Source organism: Colobus angolensis, unplaced genomic scaffold (genome assembly GCF_000951035.1).
Source record: "Colobus angolensis palliatus isolate OR3802 unplaced genomic scaffold, Cang.pa_1.0 Scaffold11, whole genome shotgun sequence".
NCBI classification, from domain to species: domain Eukaryota; kingdom Metazoa; phylum Chordata; class Mammalia; order Primates; family Cercopithecidae; genus Colobus; species Colobus angolensis.
In genome coordinates, this window is record NW_012112030.1 from 5,265,285 (window position 1) to 5,274,173 (window position 8,889).

The following is an 8,889-nucleotide window of genomic DNA, read 5'->3' on the forward strand; positions in this document are numbered from 1 at the left end:
GAACTGGGAAGCGAGTGTCCTGGGCATGGGTCTTTTGGGGGCCGGCTCTGACCCCAACCTCCCCTCTCCTATGACAAGGACCTGAGGCCCCATCTTCAGCTCACCTTGACTTCTTTCCCCTTGCAGAAGCCCCAGACCTCAGCCATTTTGGGGGGAATTACGAGGTGTATGAGACCCAGAGTTCTTTCAGTCTCTCCCCAGTCACAGGCTGTATAATCCCCTCATCCTTTTGGGGTACCAGGAAGTCCTTTTTCTGGACTCAGAGTCCACCCACTTTAGAGCTGGTCCTGGGATCTGTCATCCTGGTCAGAATCTGGGAGGAAGTGTCCATACCTGGAGGAGGCCAGGAGGGCATTGCATCTCCCACTCTGCGGGCGTGCCCTGCTTTCAATGTCTCCAGTGAGGATCTGACTCCCTGGAGAGAATGGAGTTGAGGCCCGGGGGGTTGGCATCTGTTTTGTTTGTGAAAATACGCTAGTCACCTATAAAAGTGTCTGCACAAAGTAAATGCTTAATATATGTGTGTTTAGTGAATGAACACCAACAAGAACCTTCCCAGATAACTGAGTGTGCCTGGGGCCTCTCTTCTAGCACCCAGGGACCTGTATTCATAGCCTGTATAAAGAGCATTATCCCAGCAAATCCTCAAAACCACACCCTCATTTTACAGAGGAGCAAACACAGGCTTTTGGATGTAAGAAGGCAGCTCCACAGCACACAGGTCAGAACTGAGAACTGTTCACAGGAACTGCTGTGTGACTTTCCCTCTGAATTCCCCGAGGCTTAGTCTGTGGTGGCTGACACGGAGGAAAAGGACTTGGGGAGGCCTCATTTCCTCCTCTCTTTTAGAGACAGTGACACAGCAAGAAAGTAGAAGAACCCTTTGGACTTCAACCCAGTAATTGCGTTTCTTTCTTTAACATAAAGGGAGTCTTGAGAAACAGCTACTGCAGTTGCAGACCCGGCAAAGGGCCCAATGCCAGGAGACTCATTGGGTGGGAGAAAGCCCATTACAGTGCCATGAATCTGAGCGATGACTCGGAGAGGAGAAAATCCAAGGGGGGACTACGCAGCTGAAAGGTGACACACACATTATCAGTTGGGAAGCTGGAAATGAAAGGATCAGTGGAATTTTATTTGTCACACAGACACCGGATTGACAAAATATTAAACGACTTGATGCCCGGGGGCAGCCAGATGCTGGGAAGCAGCTACATTCGGGACTGCTGGTGGCAATGTATCCACCACAGCCCTTTTGGAAAGTCATCTGACTAAGCCATGAAAATGTTATGCATGCGTATTCCTCACCAAGCAACTCCTTTCCTGGGAGTCCGTCTTCTGCGGGGCATTAGTATATGTTACGGGATGAATTTTGTCTGCTCTTCTAAGTTCGTGTTCACGTCTAACACCAGTGCCTCAGAAAGGGACTGTATTTGGACATGTGGTCCATAAAGAGGTGATTGAGATTACGTTCACTGGGGTGGGCCCTAATGCAATATGACTAAGGTCCTGATAAGAGAGGCAGTAAGGACACAGTGAAGCATCAGGGAAGTCCCTGTGACCCAGAGAGAGCCGGAGGCCATCAAGTAGCCACGCAGAGAGGCCTCAGAGAGACCACCCCAGCCCACAGCTCCATGTCCAATTTCAAGCCTTCAGAATTGTGAGAAAGTACATTTCTCTTGTTAAAGCCCTTCAGTCTGTGCTACTGTATCAAGGAAGCCCTAACACACTGTCACGGCCTATTCCGAAAAGCATCGGATACCGCTACGAGATAGCTGATGTCGAAAGAGAATTTTATCATGCGAGGCTCTGGCAGCATTGAGAGGCCTCCCTTTTGGAAAGTTATGAAGACATGTGAGGCCACAGCTCCTCTCTGATGGTGCTATGGGGGTGAGTTCTCTGAGACGACAGATTGCAGACAGATGCATAGAGCAGCTGCCCTCTCTTTTTGTGTGACCCCCCCACTCTTTGTAAAAAAAAGAACCTCCCCAGTAAGACTGACAGCTTGTAATGTTTGGAGAGTGTCTGGCAGGACAGTGGAGCTGTCTGCTACAGGAGACACCTGGGGGAGGTAGTTAAAAACAATGAACACAGCAGCAACATGCAAAGATATTCATAGCCTTGTGTAAAGAGAAAACGACACAAAGGCATTTCCTCTGATCTTCCTAAAAGTAGATAAGCAGGGACTTTCCACCTAAAGAAGTTGCCACTGGGGACTCATGGAGGCCAGATTCCTTTGGGAGGGGACTGTGGGTCACTCAAGTGGGAAAGCCCAAGGACAGGGCTCAGGGAGTCCCCATTTGTGGGTCTGAGTCATGGGCCACTCTGGACGTCTTGAGTCTCTGTCTGTGGAGACCCCTCTGTGCCTGCTCTCACCCTAGCCCAGCGCTGGCCCTGGTTGGTGACGTGTTACACCTGCTCTTCATTCAAGGAGATGGTGTTGTTGAACCCATCTCCTGCATGGAGCTCTGCAAAGAGAGCGCCTGGCATCAATGGCCTGCCTGGCTCTTTGATGTTTATTTTATAAAGTTAGTAATCCCAATCATGAGAATCCCACCCTCAGAACCTCATTACCTCCTAATACCATTACACTGGGGATTAGGATTTTACCATGTGAATTTTGGAGCAGGGAGATGTTCAGTCTATTGCAACTGTTATGCTTTATGCTTTTAGTATCCCCAAAGCTGCCATTTTTCTGTTGTTCACTCTCTTCTGTTTTTCCTCCCCCAGTCTCTCACTCTCTGTTTCTCTCTCTCGCGCTCTCTCTCTGTCTCTCTGGGTCTCCATTGCATTCCTTAAACTGGGGAAGCAAGTTCTGCCGTTATGAGGTGCTCTATGTACAGGCTTACATGGCAGAGGCCAAGGGAGTGCCCAGGCCAAGAAATGGGAGGAATTTGGGCCCTCAGTCCACACTGAGTCCTGCCAATACCCACATGAGTGAGCTTGGAAGTTAATCCTTCCCCAGTCCAGTTTCAGTTGAGACCACAGTCCCAGCCTCAGGAGAGGCACTGAGGCAGAGGCATCCAGCTAAGCTGTGCCCAGATTCTGCTGGACATGAATTGTCAGATATTAAGTATTTGTTGTTTAAAGTTGCTAAGTTTGGAGGCACAATGTTGTCAAAGACAAGCAGATCTCTACCCTCATTTCCCAGGCCCCAGACTCCCCCTGTCCCTCTGCTCCTCTCCCCCCAGCCTCCCTGCAGCCTCACTGTCTGCTTTGTAACCTCCTCTGCCAAACTCAGGTACACCTGTGAGGTTCTGCCCCCGGGTGGCTTCTTTCTGACACTGCTGCCCCCTGACTTGAGCAGCGTTGGTCCCCTATGGTCATTCTGGCCATGGCACAAATGTCACCTCCTTGAGGCATTTGGATTCTCCCCACACAGACTCCCCGGCCCTCCCTCCCGTCATCCTACTGTATTTTTATCACAGAACCTGCTCTTTTCTTTCATGTGGACTTGCTCTAGTGATTTTGTGCAGGTCTCCTAAGGCTGTGGGCTCCTACGGTGGAGAGCGACTCCTTTGTCATTTTCAGCACCAATGCTGAGTTCACCAGGCCACCTGGCACAAGATGAGTGCTCAAGGCAGAGTCGCTGAGTGAATAAGTCGGCGCGGGGAGAGAGTAATTAAACCTCCTTCCTGCTTCTGCTGTCCTCGTAATGTGGAGATCACTGATAATAACAGGAGGTGCCTGTCTCAGGAGACTATCCCGGAGCTCCAGCTGCTCCAGCAAAGCTCAGTGGGCACCAGGGGCATAGGAGGCTGCTGCCCCCTGGTGACCAGTACTAGCACTGCAGCCCCAAGCAGGCGCATCACAGAAGAGAACAGGCACGAGCGTTTGGACTTGATTAAAATTAAGAACTTCTCTTCATCAAAAGATGCCTTCAAGAAAATAAAAAGGCAAGAACAGAGTGTGAAGAAACATTTACCACTTGTGTGACAAGAGCTTGACATGTAGGAGGTGGGACTAACTCCTATCAAGAAGAAAGACACTGGGGAGAATGGGTAAACAATCCGGACATTTCCCAAAGAGTGGCCAGGCGGCCAACAGGTGTAGAGAAAGGTGCTGCACATTCTCGGTCATCTGGGAGATGCAGATTAAAACCACAATGTGATACCGCTATGCAATGGATAACGTTTTATTTAAAAAGCGACATCGAGTGTTGGCGAGGGGGCTGAGTGACTGGGACTCTCATATGCCACTGTGTGTGTAAACTGCTACAAACACCCTCAAAAGCCCTTTGATAATATCTTCTAAAGACGGACATGTACACTCTATGGCCCCACAATCTGACTCAGGTATAGATTCGTTAGAAATGCCTGCATCTCTTCACCATGCAAAAGAATGTCCACAAAGGGCCAGAACTATGACAGTTAAGGGAGGTAAATTCTCAGTATTGGAACTGTGGGTTAATTTAGTTTCTCCTTAGACTATTTTTCTCTTTTCTACAATACATCATTATTTGGCACTTTTCCAAACTGGATGCAACTCGCATGTACATCAATAATAAAAATAATAAAAGAAATATATATACACACGTCATAAAATATGATATTGCATATATAGATACATATAATAAAAGCTATACAGAACTAAAAATGAACTATAGCTGCCTTTAGAAATACACATGAGACTCAAATATAATAAATTATCCTGACAGTTTATTCTGCACAATTTCATTTAATAAAATTTTAAACTAATATTAAAAATAAAATATTAAAATTCTCACTTCAGAAGTGAAAATATTTGTTACCACTGGAGAAGAGAGTGCAGCGGCCTGGGATGACAACGTGAGGGAACTCCTAGAGGGCTGGTGATGCTCTGTTTCTTACGGGTACTGGTTCTGGGTGCACTTGCTTTGGATAATTTATTGAGCTACGCATTTATTTCCATATTTTTAGGCATATGAAATGCTATGCTATGCTTCAACATACAAATGCACGGAATCAACCTAAATGCCCATCAGTGGAAGACTGGATAAAGAAAATGCGGTGCAAACACACCATGAAATACTATGTAGCCATAGGAAAAGAATGAGATCATTTCCTTTGCAGCAATGTGGACGCAGCGGAGGCCATTATTCTTAGCAAACTAAGACAGGAGCAGAAAACCAAATCCTGCATGTTCTTATAAGTGGGAGCTAAATGATGAGAACACATGGACACGAAGAGGGGATCAACAGACAATGAGGCCTAGCAGAGGGTGGAGGGTGGGAGGAAGGAAAGGAGCAGAAAAAAGTAATTATTTGGTCCTAGGCTTAGTACCTGGGTAATGAAACAGTCTGTACATCAAATCCCTGTGACATGAGTTTACCTATAAAATACACCTGCACATTCACCCCTGAGCCTAAAATAAAAGTTTTTTAAAAAAACAAATTCAAGCAATTGGATCTGGACTTCTATTTTTCTGATTAATACCAAGGCCAGCAGGCATAGGGGTTGGTTCAAGACTCTGGCATTGCAGCATCTAGATTTCTGTCCTGGGTATCACCACTTCCTATCTCAGAGATCTTGGCCACGGTACTAACTCGCCAAGCTTCAGTTTCGTTATCTGTAAAAGGAGTTAATTATGCTTCCCTTTTCATAGTTATTCAGAGGATTAATTCCTCACAAGAAATGCTAGCTCTGGTGGGACTCCATGTTGTTTTTTGTTCTAGGAACTATGGAGAAGACAGATGATGACCTGTGGTAAAGGAAGGAGAAGCAGGAGGTTCAACCCAAAGATATTTTCAAGGCGAAATGTTGACAAGGCCTCTCGGCTTGAACCTATAGATACAATCTATAGTTGTACATTTTGAGGCCATCCATTAATAAATCCTCCATTCCTCCCACCTTTGTCTACAATTTTGTTAATAACACTAGATAACATCATCAAGCAGAAGATAGCCCAGGGCAGGGTCACCCCTGAAATTCTCCCTCCAGGTGACAGTGATCCATTAAGCAGCCTGCTCTGTGGCAAGAAGGAAAACGGGTTTGGATATGTGTTGCTGCCACAGCAGCAGCTAAGAGCCCCAGGGACTTGGCTGCTGGCAGCATCTTCTACCAGAGTTTTCCTTCGACAGAAGACTCCCAGAGCCCCTAGGAACCAGGATCTGGCTGTCAGGAGATAGCATTCATTCATGCATTCATTCACTCATTCATCGTTCTCCTGTAAAAACATATCAAAGTCTTCTTCAAGCTAGATGTGCTATGTCCTGAGAATAAAGGTCAGTGAGACACAATGCCTGTCCTCGAGGAGCTTGCTGTCTAATAGAGAGTAGTATCACAGCCAGAAGAGCTCTGTGAAAGACTCCAGCCAGGTCATGTCACTCTTCTGCTCACTACTCTGCAATGGCTCCCATGCTCCTCAGAGTAAAGTTCAAGGTCCTTCCCACAGCCCCATAGGACCTGGCCACCCCATAGTTCTTGTCCATCCCCCTCCTCCCCTCCCCTGCAGCCACATTGCCCTCATTTTCAAACACAGCAGCCGAGTGCGCCCCTGCCTTCAGAACCTTGCACTGTACTTGTCTTTCCTTTGTCTAGATGCTCTTCCCCCAAACACCTACATGGCTCACTCCCTCCCTTCCCTCAAGCCTTTCCTCAGAAGACAGCTTCTCAGGGAGGCTTTGTCAAGCCCCACCGCATCTAAGATGTCAACACTCCCCAGCAATTCATATCCTCTTCCTAATTTATTTCTTCTTCTCAGGACATCTTCCTCTCTAATACTCTCTACCCGACTTTCTAATCTTGTTTAATTGCCATCTCTCCTACCAGCAGGTAGGCCTCTGAGAGCAGCAGGGAACTTTGGATCATTTTGATGTTGTTTTGTTTGTTGTACCTAGAACATTTAGATTAGTGACTAATACAGTATATAGAAACTTGGAAAAGGAAGGAAGGGTAGGGAAGGGAAGGGAAGGGGAGGGAAGGGGAGGAGAAGGGAAGGGAGGGGAGGAGAGGGGAAGGGAGGAGAGGGGAGGGGAGGGCATGTTCTCCTTACAACTGGATCCGACTCCCCTAGAAGAGGGGGCAGGGAAGGAGGGCAAAGCTGGGAGAGTTGAAGAATATTAAGAAGAGAATAGGGTAGCCAGATTTAGCAAATAAAAATATAAAATGCCTAGTTAATTCTGAATTTCAGATAAAGAATAATTTTTTAGCATAAGTATGTCCCAAACTAAGCATAGCACAAAACATATTTATGCTAAAGAAATTATGTATTCTCTAATAATAAATTATTATTTTCTCCAATGCACATTGACTTTGCATCCTGTATTTTATCTGGCAACCCTAAAATAGAAGGACTAAAAATTCTTGAGGCAAGCCAATGGATTCCAGGAGGGACTATTGCTGGATTTCTGGACTGACGCTCGCTTTATAATACTTAACTGTTTTTAGCCCCTTCCTTCCCTCCCTGTCTCCCTCCCCCCCTCTCTCTTTCTCTCTCTTTCTTCCTTGCTTGCTTGCTTGCTTTCTCTTCTTTCCTTCTACCAGGTTTTCCTAGTTTTTATTGTGGTAAAATAAACCTAAACTAAAATTGACCATGGAAACCATTTTGAAGCATACAGCTCAGTGGCCTTAGCACACCCACACTGCTGTGCAGCCATCACCACCAGCCATTTCCAGGACTTTCTGTCATCCCCACCTGAAACTCCACCCACGAAACACAAGCTGCCCGACTCCCACCTTGCTTCCCCATCCCTGGCGGCCACTGCTGCTGCCGCTATGAATTGGACTGTTCTAGGCACCTCTCATAGCCAGACTCACACAGTATCTGTCCTTTTGCGTCTGGCTTCTCTAACTTTTTTAATACAACTTTTTTAGAGACTGGAGTCTCGTTATGTTGCCCAGGCTGGTCATGAACTCTTGGTCTCTGGTGATCCTCCCACCTCGCCACGCCTGGCTTTTCTATTTAATTTCTTTTTTCTTTTTTTTTTTTTTTTTTTTGAGGCGGAGTCTCGCTCTGTCGCCCGGACTGGAGTGCAGTGGCCGGATCTCAGCTCACTGCAAGCTCCGCCTCCCGGGTTTACGCCATTCTCCTGCCTCAGCCTCCCGTGTACTAAAGGCAGGTGGGAGCTAAGCGGGCCACAGAGGAGCTGCTCGCAGACGTGAAGACAATGTCGGATGTGCTGAGAGACTCGGGAAAGCAGGTCGCACGTGGGTCCATGTGAAGAGACCACCAAACAGGCTTTGTGTGAGCAATAAAGCTTTTTAATCACCGGGGTGCAGGGGGACTGAGTCAGGAAAAAGGAGTCAGCAAAGGGAGATGCGGTTTATAGGATTTGGGTGGGTAGTGGAAAATTAAGAAGGTTTTTTTCTTCCCGGAGAGGCAGGGATCACAAGGTGTTTGGGGGGGATCTCCTGAGGCTCATTGTTCAGCAGAAGGAATGTCGCAAGGTCAACTGATCAGTTAGGGTGGGGCAGTCATCAATTAAGGCAGGAACTTGGCTATTTCACTTCTTCAGTTGCTTCAGGCCATCTGGATGGATGTGTGCAGGTCACAGGGGATATGATGGCTTAGCTTGGGCTCAGAGGACGGACAGGGTGTAGGACTGGAGGGCAGGGGCAGCCTCCAGGCCTGGGCTGGGGGTCCTGACCCGGGGCACGCCCAGGGCGAGGGCTGCCCAGAGGAGCCAAGGCTGGCTGTGGCCTGGCCCCGAGCCCGAGGGAAGGCAGCAAGGGGAGAGAAGACAGAGGCGTGGGAAGAGGGTCTGCAGAGCTGGGGGCGTGGATGGGGCGGCCTGGGGCTCGGAAGACAGGAGGTGGGAGCCGCGTGCCCTCCTGGAGCTCGGACTGCGCGTGGAACTGCGCCCACTCATGACTCCGTCCCCAGGTCAGGGGGCGAGGCTGGGGAAGGCGCGCCGGAGGCCGGGGACCCTTTCTGGGCGGAGGACCCACGCGGAGCCTGTGCCCCGCGGCC